Here is a 26,109-nt window from a genome sequence, read left to right on the forward strand (position 1 = left end):
CTTTTTAAGCATAAGTAACTTAGAACTGTAAAGTAAAAAACACTAAATGTCATTGACTTTAAAGTGGATACTGAAGAAAAAGAAAACCCTTCTATTAAAAACTAGACTACATGCAGTAACTTATGTAGAAAACTTAGCATAAATATTTATACAAAATTGCCCTACCCTATTTTATTAAAGTATGACATTATAAATTAAGAGAAAATCATTTTAAAAATGAGTTATATTTTAGGCCTTTTTTCTCAAAATGAGTTTCATAAATTGATATGGTTATTAGCATAGGAATTTCAATAATAGGAACAAAGAAACCAAAAGAAAATGTGTGTGTGTGTATGTATACAATTACCTGGCATTCCAACTTCAACATGTTTAAAAATATTTCAGTAAAAAATGTTAGATTTATTTTAAGGTAGTTTGTAAGATATTTATTAGGTTTATTTGTAGGCCTTGCACACTAAGTTAAGCAACACTATCATAAAATAAATTATTTAATAATGAAACAGAAACTCAAAGCTTCATATTATAATTAAATAAACTCTAAAGTATCTAGTAACTTCAACTGTATCCCTAAAATAACATCAGGTCTACAGTGTGTATCAACTTGCCCAGAGAAAACGCAACAATAAAAGAAAGAAAGAGATATCTATTTTTTCATAAAAGATCAACACACTTTGTCCAATTTTTTTGTCCAACTGCTATCAAGTGGGCCAACGCTAATGGCAAATAAAAGAGCTGCCATTCAACATGCATTCTAGTAGTGAATATTAACTGACTACTATGTGAAAGCAGTGTTCGTTGAACAAATAAAAGAATCTTTGCCTGCGTGACGCTTATATTTTGGTCACTTTACATTTTACTGGAGGAAACGTGAAGAATAGAATACCAGCAATATTAACAACATTATCCCACTAGAAGGTCTCCAGTGACTGATACTTTCAGACTCATGTCAATGACCCTATATGATCTTTATATTCCAAGGAGCATGGCAATGGATTTTAACATTTCCAAATTAAAAGGTAATGGTAAAGTAATGATAACCAACACAAAAATGACTCCCTGGAAACGACAGCAACTCATTTCAAATGGCTTTGGAATGCCATTAGGACAGTACCTTTTTCTTTGTAATGCAAAAGTCTCACAATCCAGAGAGCAGGTCTTGTGAATTTTGTGAATTTTGATGAGAGGTAAGGCATTACAGAAAGACCCAAAAGTCATGCTCCAGATTCCGGCAATATAGCTAGTAGGACAGACACAGAGTACATAGTTTTACTACTGATCACAGTGATTTAGAGATTGGAACCCATAGTTCTGTGAGATCAGGCATCACTTCAAGATAAATTTACATTTTTAATAAATGCAAACTTTGGCTCAGCTAAACAAGGTACCTTGGGCTATATTAACTGTAGATAGATAAATTTGGCGTAATTAACCCTTGCACAGTCTAAACATACCATGTGCCAAAAATGATGTAAAGCACTGAATATGTGAGATAAAGTATGATGAATTCCATTGACAAATACAGGCAATAGCTTCCATTTAATTGAGAAGAAACCGTATACCTAGCACAAGTCTTTTTCTGTGCATTAACTTTTCATAATACAACTATATGAAGTATATAGTATAAAATAGTATATGAAACTATTTTATATATAAATACAGGTGTTTCCAAAGGTTAAGAAAGGGCACGGTGAGAGTGAGAAGCACAGTCTGGGTGGGCAGGACAATCTAGTTGTCTATCTGTGCTTTAAACTCCAATAAACATCATCTCCCACACCACGGCATCTAACTCAGAGTCACATTTCAATTGCCAGCAAATGGAAGCCTCATAAACCCAAAATGTGAACGGCAATGAAGTTCATAGAGCACGCTTTGAGTGCACAGAGTATCTTTGCAAACATTATCTTTTTTTATTACACTTTATGTTTTAGGGTACATGTGCACAACGTGGAGGTTTGTTACAGATGTATACATGTGCCATGTAGGTGTGCTGCACCCATTAACTCATCATTTAACATTAGGTATATCTCCTATTGCTATCCCTTCCCCTCCCCCCAAACATTATCTTTTAAGACTTTCACAATCACGGCATGAGATTATTCCCATATCAAAAAGTAGGAAATGAAAGCCTGGAAAGAAGTTATATTGACATTAAACTGCTCTCAAACCCAAGTGTACAAATGATTCTTCTTGCAAAGAAATTCATATTCTACACAAAGTTCTATTTCAAAATGAATTCTGGAATTCAATTAAACACTCATCTGGAAAACGAGAGCTTAAGTGGAAATTCCTCACTGGTATTCAAGCAAATAAATTAAATAATGATATTAAACCTACATCTAATCTCTTATTATTACATATTCAAAGTTTGCTATACAGCTACCACTAAGTTATACATTTCCAGTGACACAAACCATAAAATGAATTTGTTTCTATTGGTACTAGCAAAAAAAAAAAAAAAAAACCTGCGTAGACAGCAAAAGGGTCAATCTACTAATTTATCTTCTAATAACTTTCCACCCAGGAGCATTCGTCCCTCTCATTAGACAGTTGTTCTATGCTTCTTTTTTTCACATTCTAATTGCCTCACCTGAACCAAAAAAAGAATGTGGATCTAGGATCAATACCTTTTGAAAAGTCATTTATTTCATTATATTATTTTTTCATATATCTGCATTATTGCATAGAATACCTGATTGGTCTTATGCTAAGTTTTTCATGTAACATTACCTCTGCAAGATGTTAATTAGTATCCTTCCAAAAATGTTTGAAAAATCTTGGGTAAAACATATTACGTAAGTTCCTGTTTTATAGTTTTCCAAGAGTTTTACTATCCTTGGCCAATGACAAAATTCAAAGCAGAGATACAGTACACAACTTTTGTAAAACTTACCTATTTTTCTTATAAGACTGTGGCTTTGTTTTGTTTTGTTTTGAACTTCTTTTCTGTGATGTGACATGAGACTGTGTGTTGAGTTAGGGGTGGGGACATACATTAACAGAGGTTTAGGAACTGCTTTGCTAAAGCAAGTTTGAGGAGAAAATGGGGAGACTAATACAAGATTTTCCTTTAAGCAGTGGGAGTTGAAGGGGTAGGTGGTTTTTGGAGAAAGAAGAGACCCATTCATGGCACAGGCTTCTTTATGTTTCTGCTCTGTGTGATACTTAATGAGGATACAGACATTCACTTCCTCTATTTCCCACCCCTGGCCGGGGGTAACCCAAAGGTACCTGATAAAGACACAGCCTTATAGCTGTATCAAGTATCCCTGAGTGTGTTAGGACTGGAGAGGCCTAAGGAATAAAAAACATACATGCATTAAATGGAACAAATACAGAGAAGAAGAAAACTCAGACATGGTACATTAATTGTGTACCTTTCCTTACAACCCAGCACATCACAGGGTACATGACCTGCTTCCTTTTGACCTGCTTCCTTTATGTTCACTGCATGAACAGGGAAGGGGGTTGGGGTACACGTGGGAGATAATTGTGTTTACTATGTACCTGGTATTAATACATCTATAGAGACAATTGGAATGACTATACTGGAGAAACAGCAAGAGAAGAACTGAAAAGGCTAAAACAAATACTTGGTTCTCTAAAAAATACTCCAAAGGATTTCTCATGTCTGACAAATTACATTTTAGTCTAATAGTAATAAGTGACCAAAACTAAGGTGATTTGATAAATATCATAAGGTATTTTATTGTGAAATTGATATCTATACGTATTGCTTATAAAGCTCAGTAATCTGTTCTTGAATTGAGAAATTACTGAGACAACATCAAAAGCTGTCATTTTTGTTTCTATGTTGTCGTTGTTATTGTTTGTGAGGTCAGAGCTTCTAAACTTTATGACTGTTTGAAAGGGGCCTATATAGACCTTGCCTGAATATTAAGTCATGTGAAATGATAAAAAGCTTTCTGATTTATTGGGTTAGACAAAGAAAAAATTGAGAAATTGAGCATCATTAAAATTAAAGACTTTTGTTATTAAAACTGTGCTTAGAATGAAAACAAAAGCCACAGGTTGGGAGAAAATTTTTTCAAAACATATTCAAAACATTTTCAAAACATATCAGATAAATTACTGGTATTTAAAGTATACAGAGAACTCGAAAATAAGAAAGAAAACAACTCATTTAAAAAATAGTCCAAAGGTCTAAATACAGCTGTCAAATGGGGATTTTGAAGTTACTAGTCATGTATCATTAGGGAACTGCAAGTCACAGCAACCGTGAGATATTATTACATGACTATTAAAATGACCAATATCCAAAAGTCTGATGATACCAAAAGCTGGCAAATGTGAGGAGAAACAGGAACTTTTATTCATTGCTTGTGAGAATGCAGAATAGTACAGCTACTTTGGCAGTCAGTTTGGCAGTTTCTTATAAAACTAAACATACTCCTACCACACAACCCAGCAATTACATTCCCGGTATTTACTTAAAGGATTTGAAAACTTACATGCACACAAAAGCCTTCTTCCCATGAATGTTACAGGAGCCTTATTCATGATCACTAAAATCGAAATGTCCTTCAGGAAGTGAATGGAAAAATAAACTGTGGTATATCCAGGCAATGGAATAGTATTCTGTCAAGCTACAGAAGACACACAGGAACTTTTAAATGCATATTGCCAAGTGAAAGAAGCCAGTCTGAAAAGTCTACATACCGTATGATTCAACTACATGACCTTCTGGAGAAAGCAAAACTATGGAGACAGTAAAGAGATCAGTGACTATTAGGGATTTGGAGGAGATTTGTGCAGTCTAAACATGTCATGTGCCAACAATGACGTAAAGATATGTGAGATAAAGTATGACGAATTCTATTGACAAACACACGCAATGGCTTCCATTTAACTGAGAAGAAACCATATACCTAGCACAAGTCTTTTTCTGTGCATTAACTTTTTGTAATACAACTATATGAAGTTATAGCCTATTTTATATATGAATAAAAGCATTTCCAAAGGTTAAGAAAGGGCACAGTGAGAGTGAGAAGCACAGTCTGGGTAGGCAGGTCAATCTAGTTTTCTATCTGTGCTTTAAACTGCTATAACCATCAACTCAATCTACTAATTTATCTTCTACATAAATTAGTAGAGGAAACGATGAACGGATGGAGCAAGGAAGAATTTTAGGAGAGTGAATCCATTATTCTGTATGACACTGTAATGAGGATTATTTGTCATTACACATTTGACAAAACCTACAGAATTCATAAGACAAGGAGTAAACTCTAATACAAACTACATACTTTAGTCAATAGTAATGTACCAATATTGACTCATCAACTATAACAAATGTACCACACTATTGCAAGATGTTAAAAATCGGGGAAATTGGGGTAGAGGCTGAGGATGACGTGTGAATGCTTATTCACTTCTTTCTACAAACCTAAAATTGCTTTTAAAGAGTCAATAAAAATTAAAACAAGGCAGGGTTTTCATGCAATGGAAAAAAACACACAACTTTAGTAAGTGACTCATAATTATGCTTATGCCACTTTGCTAGATTACACTTCATTAATAAATATAGTTTCATTCTTTATGTTATAAAGCAGAATAAAGTCAGATATCTAGAGAAATTGATTTTAATGATTAGAGTAAAAGCATTTTCACCTCCAACGTCAGAATGAGTTCTTCAGAATCAGTCCATTTTATAGTTAAATCAATCATTGATTTTAAAAAAATATTGAGAAAAACTTTAACTTCACTTTTTCCATCAAACTCAATGTCATGACAGCATTGTCATTTCAATCTAGGATTAAAACCTATTTCTGGACCCAGTGGACTTACTGTGATAGATTCTGAAAATGTCAGACGTTAAAGTCCAGTCTTTGATCTGCTGTCCTCTGCAGTTATCAAAAGGTCAGTTTATCCTGCTTCTTTTCTCTCTTTTTCATATATCTTGCACTTCAGCTTAATATTAGTATTAAGCTAAATTTCTTATTTTATTTTGATTGATAAAGGAAAACAGATTGTTTCAATACAGTTACTGAGAATAAGCAGCAAAACGTACTTATAAAGTACACAAGAGAGCTATAAGATAAAAATTTGTTCAAAAAAAGATTTGGAAATTTTTATTGCATGAATGTTCAAATGGAAAGGAAAACTTTCTGGATTCTTTTTCCACCACACAGGAGTAGCAGCACTAAAGTAGTGAATAATGTCCGTTCAATTGGTAGTTTTCATGTATTTCTGATATCAGAAATGGACTGTTAGTAACTAGTTTTAAAAGCAGAGCATTTTTGTGCATGGCATTCCCCTGAATTCCAAAGCCCAAACTTAACTTAGGCTAATTTCTCTCTGCTGGGAGCCCCATTAATTTCTCATAGATAACATTTCATATATATGCGGCATTCTGATGATGTAAAGGAATTCACACCTTATGGGCCTACAAGCCAAATTTAATCAATGGCTTGCTTCATATGGCTGAGAGCTAAAAATTGTTTTGGCATTTTGGAAGTGTTTAAAGAAGGAGAAGGAAGGGGAGAAGAAGAATGAGTAGATGAAGGAGAGACAGAGACTACATATGGCCAGCAAAGCCTATAATATTTACTGTCTAGTTCTTTACACAAAGAACTTTTCCAATCTTGAACAAAACACACACATTTTCGTTATGCCAAAAAAGGACTACAATAAGTCTTCACTTAACATCATTGACAGGTGCTTGAAAACTGGTCATAGGTATATAGATTTATGGTCACGTGATGTTTTGATACACGCATACGGAGGGATAAATTGGGGATGGTTAATTGGTACAAAAATACAGTCAGCGAAACCCATTTTACCATAGGTTGACATCAAAAGAGTTCAGCTTCTATGGCTTTTGGTAACTAAAACGTCAACAAACTTGTAAATAAAGATCAAAACACTTCTAATATTAAATGCTGAAATAAATTTCAGCTATTCATACGTTTAAGATTAATAAAAGCTAGTAAAATCATTATTTACCTACTTATTTCAGTTTAGGGTTGCAGTTGACCGCAGCCTATCCTGTCAGCTCAGGACGCAATGTGGGAACCAGCCCTGGACAGGGTGCCGTCGCATTGCAGGTGCACTCACACATACCCACAGTTACTCAGACTGGGACCACATAGACACGTCAATCAACCTCACATGCACAGCCTTGGGAAGTGAGAGGAAACTGGAGCATCCAGAGAATATCAATGCAGACATGGGGAGAATACATAAGCTCTACACAGACAGTGAACCCCAATTGGAATCAATTTGTTTTTTCTCATCAACATCATAATGAAATGACATTGAATGAAACGTCGTTATTCAAAGACCTGTTGTACTCAGTTCTAAACATTTCAGAATTAAGAGATCTACACACATCCTCTTCTATATAATGGAGTGGGTCTCTTAAAATTTCCTGGCAACATACTCTTAGCCTGCCTAGGAAACACTTTAGAATACAACTGCATTATAATAAATTTTCATATTCTATTCATATCTTCATATTTCTCCCTCTACTTATTAAGGTATAGTCTTGTATATGTAATCCTTCAGTTCCTGAACAAGGTGAACATATGATCTCATGATGTGTGTTTTAATTTCTTAACTTTGTTGAGATTTGGGAATGTGAGGATGATGGAAAGGAAAGAAAGGAATTCAGCAGCTATAAAAGAAATCTGACCTTTAATTTTTTTATTGAATTTGTTTCTTGTTTTATTTTTCCTTCCTTTGCACAAATGAGAACTTCTAGTTTTACAAAGGGTACCATCAACTTTAGGACAAAAATTTGTATTTGTGGCATAACACAAGTTGGAGACACAATGATTTAGAGATTGCATATCAATTTTATCAAATAAATGTGATAAAGTAGGTGATATGCACACACACACACATTTGTAGTGACAAAACCATTGACACAGATACCCAGATGGCACTTAATGTACTTTCAGCCTTAAATTCTTTCTCAAGGACAAGCCATTTGTTTGCAAATGATTTAGCATTCAAAAATGATTAAACACGGGAAAAAATGCATTGCACATAAAGTTCAGATTACAAGTGAATTAAAGTCACACTAATATAACTATAATTTATAATGAATTCAAATGGCTTTCAGAAGGGTCATCTGTGGAAGGTGAAGAGCAATCTGAATTTATTTTTCTGGTAACTGGTCACAGCAATGTTTTCTAGACTAGTGAGTGAGTGCTCATACAGCACCATGTGTGTTCAACAACACATAAAGTTGGATGACAAAATCTACTTTAGTGAGAAGGTAGCTATTTCCAGGGGCACCAATAGTAATGTCAGTTTTGAGTCTTGGGTTTGCTTTTGTTTGTTTACAAGGCGATGAAATGTTTAAGGAAAAAATAAATTCTACCAATCCATGTTGAGTGAACATTTCAATCCTTGTAAAGACCAAAGTCAGCTGCCACCATGCCATGCAAACCTTATAGTACATGACATGTTAAATCGGTAACCTCGAAAGGGACTTCTGAGAAGCTATGAGTAAAAGGCACATACAAAATGCCTCTGAGATGAATTCACAAATGAAATGGAAAAGGATATCTGTGTACATCCAAGAAGAATAGTAATTAACAGAAAACAAGAACACTTCTAAATTGAAAGAATCCCTAAAGTAAAAGAAGACCAAAGAAAAAGAAATAAAGATGAGAAGTGAAATGAGGCAGAAATGGTGAGCGACAAGGAGATACACTGAGAAAAAAAGTAGCTAAAGTTAGTGTGTTATTATTTCAGCAAAATTAAGTATATCAATACTGAGAAATATGACTTGAAATAGATTCAGTACCTCAAGCAGAAACATAAACAAATAACATCTGGGTTTTTCTTTTGATAACCAGTATTTTAAATACAAAAATCTAAAAATTTTGTCTTTGTGTAAGAGTTACACATTTATCATACCAATCAATAACAAAAAGGCGCTATAAATACTGTATGGAAATAAATGTCCTAACAGATGTTAACCAGACATCAGTCTTCACCGGTAAGGATTAGATTTGAAGGTGTTTGCAGATAATTAAAACTTGTTTTTATAACATAACTTAGCAGCTAAGTAGTATAATGAAAATGGGATATTCAAATTATAAGATATAAAATATTAAAGATAGAAGAACATGTTTATTTTTTCAATATAAATATTGTTACAGCTCAGAGAAACAGTATGAAATCTCAGGGCTCATGAAAGGCCACATTCTAGAGATAGTGATTGACAGGTATGGTAATTCCCCTACAGCGTGGTGCCTGTTGTCATGGAGTAGCATGTCTCCTACAGGGTACTACCAGCAGGTTCATGTAGGAAGAGCCAATAGTCCATGTGAGAAACCCCGGAAGGCTAAAGATAGAAGGAAATATTTGTGCCACGTTGAAGAGCAAGTTCACCAGGTGAATTGGCATGTGGCTAGGGTACAACTTCCCATACATATATAAATAATGAAACACACAAAAAATTATCAGAAAAGTATTTTATTATTATTAGAGTCACGATTAGCACTCTCCTCATCAGGAGAGTTTTAGGTTTTTTTCTAGCCCTACTCTATACTTTTTAAACACAGTCTCCAAGCTTCAAAATAAAAGTTTCTTATTTTTAATTCAAATCTCAATTAAAATAAAACAAAAACCGAAAATGTAGAAGTTCCTTATTTTGACCATCTATATATCATACACAACAAAAAGACTGATAAAATTCCACTAAACACAACAGCTAGATCCGTATTCCCGTTACTGCTTAAGCCCATTCCAATAAGGATTTTATACCAAATCTGCCCTTGCCAAGGCTACCTGGGGCCTTCATTTTATTATTTGCAATGGACAATTTTAACTTCACATCCATGTTGGCTTCCTTACATCCTAGATGCACATACAGCCAGATTTTTTCCATCAGATGTGATTTGATCCTCCAAATTCAGAATGCCTTGATGACCTCCTCTTTATCTAAAGATCACTTTAAAAAGCCTGAAGTATTTGGCTCTTCCCTAAATCTTTGGCCAGATGTAATGTCATCCTCCCATTGGCTTTCTTTGTCCAAACTACATTAGCCTTATCTCAGATCTTCAAACAAGTTATATTTCCTGCCTAAGATCTTTCTATGAGTGAGTGAAAGGTGTGACGAAGATAGTTCCTCTTTGCCCCCAAAGGTTTCATTGATCACGCTGATAATGAATTTACTGTTATTTTAATCTCTTACTGTTATACTCAGGCTTAAATTCTCTACCCTACACACTTCAGTTGACATAATTTTAATTTCCACTGTGATGCTTCTCTCTCTTCTGTCAACACTCTCTCCTCACAGGGTTTCATCCAGATCAGGAGTCAGTAACATTTTTGACAAAGAGCCAGATAGTAAATATTGCAGGCTTTGTGTTGCCAAGAGGCAAATTTATGGAACTTTCCCTGCTGAAAAATTTCCCTGTATTTTACATTTTAGACTTATAAATGCCACACGTACTTATAACTCATGAGCCATACAAAAATAGATGGCAGACCAGATCTGGCTCATGGGCTATAATAGTTTTCCAACCCCTCACCTAGATTCATGACTTTAGGCATGCTCTATAGGCTACGATGATCTAACTCACATCTCTAGCCAAGTCAACTTGTCAGTGCCTACTTGATGTCTCCACTTGGATTCTAACTAGCGTCTTAATTTAAGATTAAAAAATGTAAAATCAATCACACATACGCACCTACCCACACCTCTGTCACTTGCAAACTGCCTCATGTCATCAAGACTTTGCCATATCACTAAAAGTGACCATAATCCCCCATGTCCCTAAATCCAAATACCTTGATATAATTCTTGCTCAGTAAATTCAATCATCTTCAAATCAACTTCCAATCTCAACTGATTTTCTCCAACTTTATTGCTACACTCATAATCCCAACTACCATCATCCTTCAACTGGACAGGTGCAATAGTCAGCTAAATGAACCCCCTTCCTTCACTAGTGTACCCTTCCACAATAGTACACCCTCCTAAGAGCTAACCTCATCGTATCACACATCCATCATACACTTTTCAATGTAGTTAATTTATATTCACATTTTGATATAAGATCTAGATTTGGTCCCTGAGAACACTCATGTAATCTCTCTCCATGCTCTTCCTTCATGGACATTCCAGCCAAACCGGCCTTCTTTTCTTTGTAAGAAACTATCAAGCTCTCTTTTTAAATTACAGAATCTTTATATCTGCCCTTCTTTCTGCTCAGAGCACCCCAGATCTTCAAAGTACCTTCCTCTTTGTCTTCACTCAACTCTCAAATGAAATATTACCTCCTCAGAGAGAAAAATGCTCTGAAATACCTACAGCCAGATCAGTGCCTTCCTCCTTGACAGTTTTACTCAGCCATGTTATCACATGTAATCTTCTTCGTAGTAGTGTACTTTATAGCCCTTCACACCATTGCTTTTTTTAGGTATTTGTATGTCTTCCTCCTCTTTCCCTCCTCACTACAGTATAGCCAATTGTGTCTTTGCCTTCTTCACTGCTATATCCCCTAGTGCCTGGTAGGCTTTCTATAAACAGCCATTTATTGACTTATTGACTACATGTATATGCTAATCCTTTTTACTAATTGTTGTTACACTATAAATTTCTCTTCTCCCTCTCTTCGCTTCCCTCTTCTCATGTCCCTTGATGCTTCCTACTCAATATTAACATGGACATCATTTTGTGTCTTCAGCATTTCTCTTTTCATTATATTATGATAGGTTAATTTTCCTAAGAAAACACTATTTTGACAAAAGCAAAGCATTAAAGTAAAGCAGCACAGGATCAATTTTTTCCTATTGAAAAGGAAACACCATCTTTCCGAGAAGACAATTCCACCAGGAAACAAAACAAACACACACATTTCCGGTAAGTCCTAGTTCCCAAGACTTGAAGCCAGTATGTTTTTCCACTTTCAAGTATCCTTGACTGTAGAGATAAAAGGTATCCACTTAGAGATATTAACTCATTACCACTGCCTAAATTTGGTTTCCAGAAACACAACTTAATATGACATCAATGGATGTGATAATCATTTGAAAGTAGCTTTATCAAAATCATCCAACAGAACAAGTTACTTTCCTAATTAGCATCCTCGGTTAAATACCTAAATCTGATGAATAATAAGTTATGCATTATGCTAAATTGCATTGGCTCACTATCTTAGAATGCTTTCAAACTAATTAAAAATGAGATATTCAGTGATGAGAAACATAAAAAGATAAAAACCTATTTCAATCAGTTTAAATTAGAATTTAACATTTCTTCAATACGCTCTTTTGTAGTCAATTGCAAGAGTAATAAAGCAAAATTATTGAGTCTATAATAGTGACCGTTCAAAATTCATAGTGAATTATTAAAAAGAAAACTAAGGTCCCTGCCAACTTTCCACCTCACTTCAAAGCATAGCCAAGGTCATTACAACAGCAAGTAAAAGACTCCACACAATTCCCACTTCTTCGCCTCTATACTGTTACTTCTGGAATCTTCTACTGCTCCAAATTGTGTGTTTGCTCCAGACTCAGCAGTTCTCACCACCTTGTTCTTCCAATTGCCATCTTCTCTGTGCGGCCTTTCTTGACTACCCAGTTAAAAATTATCCTATCAAAATTATCTGATCCCCATCCAGGATTACTTTTCACCATCTAACTTACGATACTTTGCATATTTATGTGGCTCATTGTCTGTTATCTGTCTCCCTAAGTTAGAATGCGAGCTTCATGATGGCAGAGTTTTGGTCAATTTCCTTCACTCAATAATTCCTGACCCAAAGTAAACACTTCATAAGTATTTTTTGAATATACTAATATATAGTCCGAATTATCAAGGAACTTATAAATAAATAAAGACACAACCCAGCATATAGTGCAGCTTGAGAAATGTTGATAGTGTGGTACAGGAGGAGGTATGTAAACTATGAGAAGCAACAGTTAAATAAGAAGCAATCCAGAAAGACACACAGTGTGGGTGACATCTGAGTTAAAGGACAGAAGGTAAGAAGATAACCAGATGGAGAGAAGAGAGGAAGATCTTACAAACAAGCATCAGAAGTTACCATAAGAAAAGCAAGTACAAAATCATCAGAAGAAAAACAATTGCATCCCAGTTATTACCACAAACATAATTAACTATGAAAACCCAGAACAGTTCATGCTTTGATAATGCTAAAGTTGATACGTAGATTAAGATGTGATATAACAATCTGCAAATCTTAGTTTTCAGAAAACCTTTTTAGGCAAGATATGATGATTTAAGGAAGAAAAGTTGCTGATGGATGAGGCATGTTGTCCCTTAAAGACAAACACTATGAAGACTGCGTACAGCCTTTATAATGGAAAGGTGCCACGTTTTTTCTTTTTTAAGTCCTTGGAATCTCAGTTGGCAACTTTGAAATTCATGTGTAATTCATGAGTTTTTTAAAAGAAATGTAATAAGTAACACAAGTGATTCTAGAGCTTGTCTTTAGGCTGAGGTAGATATTGGCATTATAAATTGAAGTGCTAGAAAGGAACAATAAGAATTAAGAATAAGCAGTAATTTCTGCCAAGATCTGTGGCACCCAGTCTCACACATAAGGCTTTTTGGAATCTCTTGGTTTCCAAGGTTCAGGCTCTCATACTTTAGTTTGTACATAAAGGACTTAAGTTATTCTTAAAGCACAGTTTTAGCACTTCACACCAGGAGATGGTTATGAGACTGATCACAGGATAAAGTGAAATAGGATGTGTGCCTACTTGTAGAAGGAACCTCGTTCCTTTTGCCATTCTATTCCTACTTTTCTGGCAGGAAAGTCCTAGAAAAAATTTCATATACAGATTAATTTTAAACAATTTACATGATATTTTACTATTAATAGCTTCTAGAATATCTTAGCTTAGGCTGGCCCTGGTGGCTCACACTTGAAATCCCAGAATTTTGGGAGGCTGAAGTGGGCGGATCAACTGAAGTCAGGAGTTTGAGACTAGCCTAGCCAACATGGTCAAACCTAGTCTCTACTAAAAATCCAAAAATTAGCCGGGTGTGGTGATGCGTACCTGTAATCCCAGCTACGCAGGAGGCTGAGGCAGGAGAACCATTGAGCCTGGGAGGTGGAGGCCGCAGTGAGCCAAGATTGTGTCACTGCACTCCAGCCTGGGCAACAGAGCAAGACTCTGTCTCACAAAAACAAAAAACAAACAAACAAAAAAAGAGTATCTTAGCTTATATATTTCTCCCATCTGATCCTACCACTTTACTTCTTTTTTCCTGTTTATACCAATTATTTCTATCCCTCTTTACATATAGGCAGAAAGATAAGACTAAAATGTGTCATAGACAATGACATCTAGTAAATTGACGTATTCTTCATGTTTAATTCCACAACAGATTTCAAATACAACCAAAATCTCCAAATAAAATCTTAATTCTAAATTGAGTGCTTGTACAGTCTTCAAATATGTTCAAATAGAACATCAAAGCTCAATAAAAATAGTTATATCACTTGGGATGGTGTTTAAAATATTTTTTCCTAAATAAATTCAGCTTCAGAGGATGAGAAAACCTTCGTTAGGAGATGTTTTAAAGAACAAATTAAGTTAAATGTGAAGGAAATCATACTTTATTTTGTTGAATAGTAAGATTTTTTTGTTGCTATTGTGAATTAATGCCATCCAAATATTGAGTGATGTAATTCAATTTAGTAAAAGAAAAAAGTCTAAATTATCAACTTCTTTCCTTATAAAAATGAAATATGCTATAACTTGCATTTTTTCCATGGCAATGACCCTGATGATCAGAGAGGTTAAAACCTAAAAACATTTAAAATCATCTAATCTAAATTATAAAAAAGAAATCCCTTTCTTCAGAAAAAATAATTTTTTAAGGAAGCACTCAAAAACCAATCTGTACTAGTAGATATACAGCATACACATCTCTTACTATCTCCCATGCAGACTGCATAAAAAGGCGTGCTGGCTACTTTTAAGAAAACAACATTCAGATGTCTGGAAAGTATCTGAAATGCATGATTAATCTACACAGATAATTTTCTCAAGAAACCAAATTTTGAAGACAAGTAATTCAAAAGTCTATTGTCTATAAAGTAAATCCGCTGGTATACTTAAACTGCTGTAATCCTTTCTCTGTTTACCTTATAGTGTGCACCTCTCAAGCTATGGGAATGCATGTCTTCTCTAAGAAGAGCTGACTTCTTTTGTAGGAAAAAGCTGTTGGAAATGACTGTTAGGATTTCAAATGTTTGGGAGTGTGTATTCATGTGGGTTTTACGTGTTGAATATTTGCATTTGTAATTTTAAGATGCTTAAATCAAAAACTAAAATGACCTATGCAACATAATTCTGCCATAGGATAAATTAAATTCAATTAAATGTTCCCATACAAATTATTATCTACCACAATGTAAAAATATTTATATATCACAAAGATGTAAGAAACACTGACTTCTATTATACAGCAGAGTTCAATTTCACTACTACTTAGCTTGATGATATTTTAAGGTCATGTCTCTTGGAATACACATTCAATATTCATTGCCAAACGTCTGAGCTCACCTCTCTTGAAGCAATATTCAATTATCAAAGGAAAATAATTTACCAAGCAACCTCACAAAACACAAACTCTAGGTAGCATCAAGGTTTTTCAAAGTGATTATTCCTTACTGGTCGAGATCCTAAGATATTAAAACTCATAGATCACATGATCTGAGATTTTCTAATTGAAAAGCTGTAGCTGTAAACCTTTCATTCAAAGTCGCATACTACTTTCAGCTGTCAAAAGAATTATGCAATCACTTAAACTTCTGGAATGAAAGAGAAAATGAAGGGAACAATAAAAGTAACTGAAATGCACTGAGAAATGAACATAAGGAACCAAATGGAGGCAAAGACAGAGAGAGTGAGAGAGAGGGCTGTTTATCTAACCTTCCCTTCTTGAGTGGGTTTTCTCTGATATCTCTAGAGAACAATTGGATGGGTAACAATGAAATACAAAACACAAGATACTGTCTTCGTATAATTACTTGTAATGATTCCAAGATGGCATAATTTGGGAACCTGCTAAATAGGACAACAAAGTGATCTGCTTTTCCAAAATTTTGCCCCTTACCTTATATATTATTTCATGGTGAAGATCAATAAAACTGAAAATTGGAATTGCCAGATATTATCAGATTTTATTTTTTGAATGCTTAACAGCTGACCCAAAATCTGGTCATAAAAATGGAAGTTAAATTAAATTGTCCTCAAAATTTAAGTTTGCTACATTTGTAAGAACCACTTGCTTCTTCAAAATCTCAAACTTTCTCATATCTAGCAGCAAATTGAAATTAGGAATTTAAGCATGTAAATTCATCATGGAAACCAAATTGATTAAAATTTTCTGTGTATTCATGATAATGTTTAAAATTTTTGCTACATTTAAACCCTAAGTTAGTTACAAAAACCCTAAAATTATGCTTGTTTAAAAACTTGGGCTAACTTGCTTTTGAAAACATACTGATATATTCGTTCCATTCTTCTTATAATTATTTTTTTGTCACTCCCAAGCAGCACACCATTGTATATATCCCCAAAACGGCACTTCTTTGTTAAAGCCATTAGGACAGAAATATTTTTGAGCCAGATGCAATGGCTCATGCCTGTAATGTCAGTACTTTGGGAGGCCTAGGTTAGAGGACTGCTTGAGGATAGGAGTTTGTGACCTGCCTGGGCAACATAGCAAGACCCAGTCTTTACAAATGAAATGAAAATAAAATATAAAATAAACTGGCTGGACAAAGTAGTGCACACCTGTGGTCATAGCTACCAGGAGGCTGAGATGAGAGGACCATATGAACCCAGGAGTTTGGGGCTGAGAATGAGCTATGACTGCACCACTGCACTTCAGCCAGAACTATGGGTTGGTGAGTTAGAAATAAGTTCTCAGTTCTGAATATAATAACTGCTCCTGGCACTCCCCAGAATGAGCTGGGTTTTCTTTTGCCTCTCTATAGTCCCTCTTCCTCAGGAAATACCCCCATGGTTCTGCCCGCTGTGCTATTAATTACACCAATGCTTATTATATGTCAGTTCAGTTTTATCTAGATTCTCCCAAAGTCAGTGCTGAACTTAGTTGTTTGAAAATGTATATATATTGTAATAGTTACCAAAAAGACCAAATACAGCTAGATATTTATGCTATTTGTTTTATTTCCATCGTAGGTATATTTCCTTTTAAAATTCATATATATCTTTCTCTAAGGATTGTCTCCGTTTCCAGATGTTAAGCACTTTCTCATGCACACACCACCTAAGCAGCAAAGACACAGAGTCCACGTCAGGGAATGTCACATTCAGGATAAGCACCTATTATTCTGTAATTCAGAAGTAGGAAAATGGATGTCCTCAAGCAGATGCTTTTCTTGACAGATACAAAAAATTGACAAGGATCATTGACTTACTTCCAACTCACCATTCATCCCTTTTCTCTTATTTTGACCCTAAGGGTCCAAGACGGATAATGGCCCTACATTCTTATTTGGAATTCAGATTTCAGACTGCATTTCTTCTATCATTGTTTATAAGTAGTGGTTGCACACAGTTGCGATAATACTATGACATTAATCTACATTCCTCGTTAAATCGATTTTTGCCTTCCATTTTTTGAGCTTAGCTACAATTTCTCACATGTTTTCTCTAGGAAGATTCCCCAATGACTGAAACATTTAGAACATGGTCCATTCATAAATATGACATTGGGATTCCCCAACGACTGAAACATTTAGAACATGGTCCATTCATAAATATGACATTGGGATTCCCCAACGACTGAAACATTTAGAACATGGTCCATTCATAAATATGACATTGGGATTCCCCAAAGACTGAAACATTTAGAACATGGTCCATTCATAAATAAGACATTGGGATTCCCCAACGACTGAAACATTTAGAACATGGTCCATTCATAAATATGACATTGGGATTCCCCAATGACAGAAACTTTTAGAACATGGTCCATTCATAAATATGACATTGGGATTCCTCAATGACTGAAACATTTAGAACATGGTCCATTCATAAATATGACATTGGGATTCCCCAATGACTGAAACATTTAGAACATGGTCTATTCATAAATATGAAGAGCTTGTGTAGAAACTATAATTTACTTATCCTATTATGCTTAAGAAATTATGTGAAATAATGTGAAAATAATCTTATAACATTTGCATGCATATTTGCTGCAAGAGTCATAATTCATTGATACTTAATCATAATCTTGGATATGGTGGGTCCCAATAACCAGTATTTCATGCAAGACTGTAAACTTAATAGAGAGAAAACCTTATTTATAAATTTTCATGTGTTCTTTTCTTGACAATAAGGAGCTGTGAGATTTGTATTTTAAAAGATACTTAGTAATAAAAACTTTAATTTTTAAAACTTTTAATTTTAAATTCTGCTTAATTGCATAAAAGTTAAAAGGTAATATTTAATATTTAATGAGGCTTATTGAGCTAAATGATGATATGCAGCTTGGGTTATACTTGCAATTATAAGATTTGCTCATTATACCTAAGCAATCTCCTTCACTCAATCTAGCTACCACAAAGGAAGCAAAATTCCCTGAATCATAATATCAAAGCATTCCATTATGTTTTCTATTAAGTTGTTTTGTTCTTTGAATCATGGTCTATTTTAATTTATCGTTTTAGAAAGAAAACAAATTACTTAATTTGCATTTCCCACTAGAAGCTTCACTACAGCTAGACTTGGAATTGATTTCAGGCCATTTTTTAATAAATGATTGTCCCTAGTGAAAGATAGAATACTTGAGCAATCAATATTGAGTAAATAAAAGGGTTTGGGTAAATAAGAGAGAAGATACCTATTTTTCTCAAATATTTTAAATATCTAATAACCTATTCCTCATCTAAAACAAGCCACAATTACTGGAAATGATGGTCAGAGGAAGGTTTTAGCAACCCTGTGTAATACTACATGTCATGTTGGATGGCTATTACAGAGAAACAGTTGTCATGGTGCATTTTAGTAATTCTACACATTACCAGAGAAATAGACAACTCTTATAGCCACAGAAATCCAACGTAGCTACTGTCTACATATTCTTGTTTCAGACCTTTGGTGAAAAAAACTACTATGTGTATTGAATATATTTTACATTAGTTTTATCACAAAAAAGAAAAATGAGAATTCTATTAGATGCAAATACAAATTCTGAATGACAGGAAAGAAAAATTAAAATCAAAGCTGATCTTAATTAACAAAATGTATTATCTGCTTACATGTATATACAACTGTTCATATAAAGGCACAGATGCATTTGTGGTTTTGAAAAATATCTATTTCATTTCAAAACTTCATTGAACAATATTACATATGGCAAGAAAACTGCTTTTTTTGAAGGATCTTTTAAAAAGTGTTAAACTTTATTAGATACTTCAAACTAGCAAAGCTCAACTTCATCACAATTATATAATAACACTGCACACTTTCAATTTTATCTGGAGAAATATACCTATCCCTTGAAATAACTCTGTAAACTTCCTGCTCACAGATTTCATTTCAAGCCTTGAAAATGCAGGAAATCAATGCCGAATATACTTGCCCCGAAAGGAAAAGAAAATTTCAGCGATGTCAGGATGTTTTATCACATAAAATACAGAATTGCAATTTGTATCTGAGCAGGCAACACACCTCCAAAAATAATACAATACTTATCACAAAATACATTCACAGATACTAGATTTGGCACAAACCACTCCATACAGCTATTGATGAAATCAGTATTGAAAGCCTTATTACAAAATCTATGGCCTTTTTCTACGCTCCAACAGACATTTCAGGATGCCACAACCTTGCAGCTCCACTCTATCATTAATTTCCCCTAAATACACTTGGCAGAAGAATGAGAAACGTCACATTTTTCATTTAATTTCTAAAGAACATTGCATCCTTTAAGAATAGGTTCTTGAAATTTTAAAATGTAAAACATAAAAACCCTAAAGAGACAAACATCCAAAAACATAAAAACCCTAAACAGACAAACGTCCAAAAACTTTTCTTCAAAATCACGACAACTTTATATGCTACGTGTTCTTGTAAAATACCACACACACAAACTCACAGGCACACCCACCCACCCAAAACCCACACACACGCATATTTATGGCCTCGTAACACCTCACATATATATACATACCACCAACTACAACAGAGACACACGCATATATATGGCTTCATAAAACCTCACATATATAAACATATCATCAATTACAACAGAGAAAAGCCAATTTCAGAAAGATGGCTTCAATTTTGATGCATTTACTCACACCTAATTCTATTTCAATTTAACTGGTGCAGAGATATTACAATACCCTGTAACAAAAACCTGACGGAAGATTGTAAAAAATTGCTTAAACATCAAACCAAAGACTCAACATAATTTCATCACAAAGTGAAATTCGCATCCAACTCGCAAAGAATTAGAAAATCCTTGCACTTACCTTGGCCTTGTCCATTCCCCAGATGACCCCAAAAGACCACCGTCATCATCAACAGCCCCGGAGCCCACGTCCACATCCTTCTAGTGACACGCTCATGTCTTCTGGCCATTGCATCTTAAACTCTGCATATTCAGTGGGGTGGATGTGAAAGTACAATAAATTACATTCTTAGAGAAATACACTATGACTCAAATCCCATATCTAATATGCACTGTGCATTTCTGAATTATCCTGCCTACAAGGAGGTATATTTGAAAATCATGCTTCCCTTTAGGGTTGTCATATTGATGATTAATACGAAAGCTCATTCATTTTTAATCTTTAAGCATTCATCTGAATTACATTTTTAATATCATTTTCCAAAACAGGCCACTTAACCTATGAATGTTAAAAAGTACTCCGGATATACATATTGGAGTTCAGTCAAGCAAAAGCATGGTGTATGGACACTACTTAAGTATAACTTGATATTTAGGCAAATTGATGAATTTAACATACCATGTAATCTCTACATATATACAAAAGGACTTTTCAACACATTTATGTAAGTTTTGCATAAATACCCTTGAAAATATTCTCAAGTTTTAAGTGGTATTCTAATTATGTCAGTAATTTTAACTGAATAAAGAGATGCATCATGTGCAAAAACTAATCTTGTTTACTTAAAATTGAGAGTAAAATTAATTATAGAAGGTACAAAACACTTGTAATTTTGATTTCAGATATATGACCCACAGGAACCTTCATATATACAAATATTATACACATATATGCAATGTATATTTGAATGTTCATTTCGAAACTGTTTTTCATACTGATACATGAAAATACTTAAATGTCCACCAAAGCAAGGTTATTTATTCATACATTTGAATGATATACAGTAGCTCAAAAGAATAAACTTGAGTTGCATGTACTAATATGGATAAGTGTCCAAAATGAATAGTGAAGCAAAATTAGCAAATTTAATAATGATAAGTTCAAAACTACACCTTTCATATGTAAACATGTGCAATAGTTAAAACTATACATTTTATGTTGCATAAATATATAATACAGTATGATAACGCATAAGAATGATAAACACCTTCAAGACCAAAGTTAGGAAATTACAAGACTACAATTTAGATGGTTACTAGGTGGAATTTTAAATCAGAGGTTACTCCTAAATCCCAATTTTTCCACAGTTGACAAAATACGGAGTTAAGAAAAATAAACTTAATGATTTCCAGAATGAACGCTTTATTCAAAATGCTACGTAATTACAATTCTAATAAACTTGCAAGGGAATCCAGTCACCCAGAAATTTTTTATGCCTTTCTCCTACATCACGAAAGGGGAAGATTTAATTACCAACTTTGCATTACTTAACGTCAGACACATAGTATCAGAGCTAAAGAGAAATTTAAGAAACACCTAACTCAACCTCTCTATTTTAAATGACCAAATGAGTTGAGAAGGTTACAATGGCATTTCTAAGTTCATATGTAAAAACAGAATTTTGATGACAATGGCAGTTTAAGTACTAATAAACACTCCTGGAAAAGTTACTGTAATCCAGGTTATTTTACTGTGCTAAATGCCTTACATTCTTTACCCAATTCAGTTTCCACAGAAATCCTATGAACAAAGCACTTCCAAAATTTACCACTTCACAGCTAAGAAAACAAGGCTTAGAGAAATGCTACACGATCCCCTAGTCATGAGGTTAGTAGGTACCACTGTGGAGACTGAGGCAAAACAGGACGATTTCAAAGCCTATGCTCTGAACAAGTAAACACTAAGCAGGAATTTAGTTCTAGATCTCCCAGTTGTAGTCCAATAATCAGCCAAAAAATGGTGCTGAGAAGAGGGGAAAGAAAGATGTCTTGTATATGGAGCCTCATATATTTGATCCCAAATAAATCTTCAAATTGAAAATCATTAGAGCACAAGGCAATAGAATTATTAGTTTGTTTCTAAAATCATCAACCTTTCCCAAGTTGAACATACAAGTATATTTTATCATACATATACTATATGTGTGTATAACGTGTGTTTATCTAAGTATTCCTGTGGTTTATATATCTGGATTTGGAATTACAAGTGTTTTGTGGTTTATTATTTATTTATTATTATACTTTGAGTTTTGGGGTACATGTGCACAACGTGCAGGTTTCTTACATATGTATCCATGTGCCATGTTGGTGTGCTGCACCCATTAACTCGTCATTTAGCATTAGGTGTATCTCCTAATGCTGTCCCTGCCCCCTCCCCCCACCCCACAACAGTCCCCAGAGTGTGATGTTCCCCTTCCTGTGTCCACGTGTTCTCATTGTCTCCCTCTGTTGCTCTGGCTGGAGTCAGTGGTGTGATCATAGCTCACTGCAGACTCCAAGTCCTAGGCTCAAGCGATACTTTTGCCTCGGCCTCTCAAGTAGCTCGGACTACAGGCACGCACCACCATCCCCGGCTAATTGTTTTACAGAGATGGGGTCCCACCCTGTTGCTTGACTGGTCTCAGCCTCCTTAAGTCAAGGGATCCTCCCACCTAGACTTCCGAAAGCACTGAGATTACAGGTGTCAGCCACCTTGCGTTTTTTGATTTCTTCAATTAATTTTACTTATACACTTGATTACACAAGATTAATTTTGTGTACATAATGAATCTCTTTTGAGGTTTAAGTTACTGATTAATTAGAGTACCACTTAACAAGCGTGTCATCCCAGCACTTTGGGAGGCTGAGGTGGGCGGCTCACCTGAGGTCAGGCATGAGCCACCGTGCCCGGCTTACACACATTCTTTTCACTCCTGCTTTCAGATCTCTATTCCCTTCTAATTCCAGTGGAACCACTTTCACTTAGTATCAAAATATCCAGATCCACTCATCAAAGTGTAAATAATCCTTCAGCAAATTACCTTTGCAAATCTACTTTTATGTAATATTTCCTTAACTTCTTCTTACCTACATCCAGTAGTCATTTTACAAGGCAGAATTTTTTCTATTTTATATAGAACTGAGGCAGTATTTGAAAAAAATCTCAAAACACTCTTCAGGAAGGACTGGCATCTAAAACACCAGTTCCAATATATATTTTAGTAACATTTTAAAGGACAGATGGTTTTCAAAATGTTATTATAATTTAAAAAAATGTAACCTTCCTCTCTGAGTTCATGTTTATGGAAAACTAATATTTCATAAATGCCAAGTTACTATGATGTATTGTCTAAATGCTGCCCCTGACATTCTATAAATATAAAAATCATAACCTTCTAACTAACTTTGGTATTAGTCAACAACTGTGCTGATGAAAAGTAAAATCAATTCATTTAAAAAAAATTTTCCATGGAAAAAAAAAAACAAGTAACTTGTAAGTAGTAGCGTAGATGAACCAAAAAATAAAGTAACATTAACCAGAAAGACATGCCATGGATTTCTCTAATCTTTTTTTGGAACACACTTTTCATGCATATGAAAATAAAAATTAAATATAAAATGCCTACTTTATGTATGTACTTTTACTTGTGTCTATTGTTCTTTAAAGGTTAAAATAACTCCTAAAGCCTGCATAGCTGAGCCCATTGTGCTCTTCTGCCCATAAAATAGATTGGATGTGCAGTGAAAGAGGTATAACTTAGGCTTTCAGATTAGTTATGACGATGGAAACACAATTCTATTCAATAGTGTTCATGTTGGTCTTTGAAATGTTTAAGGTCACAAGGCAAAAGAGAACAGACTTTAAGAATGTTCGTGTATTACTTCTCGTCTTACCCAATAGCTAGATTAGTTCAATAAGGCCAGTGTTTTGGAGTAAACAGCATTGTGAAATGTGTCGCGGAGTCCGGAGGCTCCACCACCTACCTCCAGGTAGTTGTTCTGTCCGGTGGAGCCTAGACTAATACCTTAGGAGATGCATTACATCTACAGGTACCAACTAGGAAGGGTAGTCTTGAATTAAATGGCTTTAGACACGTTATAAGAGCAAATCGAAGCTTCCAGTTATTAGAACCACTTCAATCACAGAGCGTCTCTGGGTTCTATCTGTGGCCAGCATCATGTCTCTGTCTGCCCTCCCCGAATGCTTTCTCTCATCATGTGGATCTTCTAGATGGTTTTATTCTTCCCCAGCCAGCCAACTTGATCAACAAGCCTAGGTATATTAGGTATGTATAAAGTTGGTTCTTAAATAAAGTCCATTTCTGTATCTAGGTAAGTAATGTCTTCAGACTTACAATTTCATTGATATCTATAAAGAGTGACTCTAGTTAGCTTCTAGTGTCAGTTTTCCTAGCAGCTTCTTTAAAAAAAAAAAATCCTCTCTGTAACAAAGCTTCCTTGCAAGTATTGCTGTTGGCAATAGTCCTGTTTACTAAAATGCTTATCCGGTGAAACTTGCGCTGTGCCAGTGAGCCTGCAGGTTGATGGTCCTTTTCTTCAACTTCTCCATTATAAAGCAACCTCTCTGATCACCCTTTTAAAACTAAAGACCAAAGAGTCAAATGAGATCAGGAAGTGACCAGAGCTCACAGGTCATCAACTCCTCTTCTTAGCATATTATAGCACACAGTCTAAGCCCGAAAAACACAGCAGAACCCATTACAGCTCTCGAGTTCCAGTTATTAACATTGATTTTTTTCAATGGAAAATTTTCATTAGAAGCTATCACAGGACTCACATTCAGTAATAACTTAGATTAGGATACATACTGGAGCCTTTGTCCTTAGAGTAGGTGCCACTGAGTCACTATTAAAAGGAGTCTTTTTGACCTTAGTAAATTCTCACAGGGCTTATCTCAGTCTAAACTGTAACTGGCCTTTACTAGTGATGTCATGTGTAATTCAAATTAATATTGTAATGTATATAAATTGTATATATAGGTATAATACATGCATGTATTTACAATTATTTATTTTATTTTATTTTTTAATAAGATGAAACTTAGAGGTTAAAATATGACTCTAGGCCATTGTGCTTTAGAATGAAGAGCACAGACATGGGTTGCAAATGTAAATTTTGGCCCAATTTAATTTCTGTGACAAATTCATTAATGTCTTCAAGGTTCAGGCTGTATGTCTGAGACAAATGAAAACAGCTCTAAGATTCCTGAAAACCCTAAAGTATTAAAATTCCACTCTGCCATTAGTTCAGATAAATCATTTGCCAATTTGCCCCACAAGAACCAGCCATCTTTAAATGGTAACATAACATGCACTTCTCTCTCCCAAAGTGTAGTGCATAAACGTTCTGCTTCTGAATAACACAGGATGCCTGCTAAAATGTGCTGTCAGGGGTATTAGTAAGGAAATGTTGTATCAAAACTTCTGCAGATGTGGCCCTGAAATACACATTGTAATAAATCCTCCAGGCCTCTCAAGTTAGGAATAACTGGTTTATAAAATTGTACTTACTTAAAAATTATAGATAAACAGATTTTACCAAAACCCAGGTTTTCTGATCTGAATGAAATAAGGCTCTATATTCAGACTGACTTTTCAGTGAAAAACAACTTAAAATAGTGACAAATCATTTATAAGTTTAAATGAATATAACTAGGAGACCTGAAAACTCAGGTTCAGCAATCATCTTCCAACAGTTTGAGAGCCCACAGGAGCCACAGAGCCCTCATGTCTCCCCAGAGAAGCGGGGTGATT

This window comes from Symphalangus syndactylus, chromosome 15 (genome assembly GCF_028878055.3).
Source record: "Symphalangus syndactylus isolate Jambi chromosome 15, NHGRI_mSymSyn1-v2.1_pri, whole genome shotgun sequence".
In the NCBI taxonomy this organism is placed as follows: domain Eukaryota; kingdom Metazoa; phylum Chordata; class Mammalia; order Primates; family Hylobatidae; genus Symphalangus; species Symphalangus syndactylus.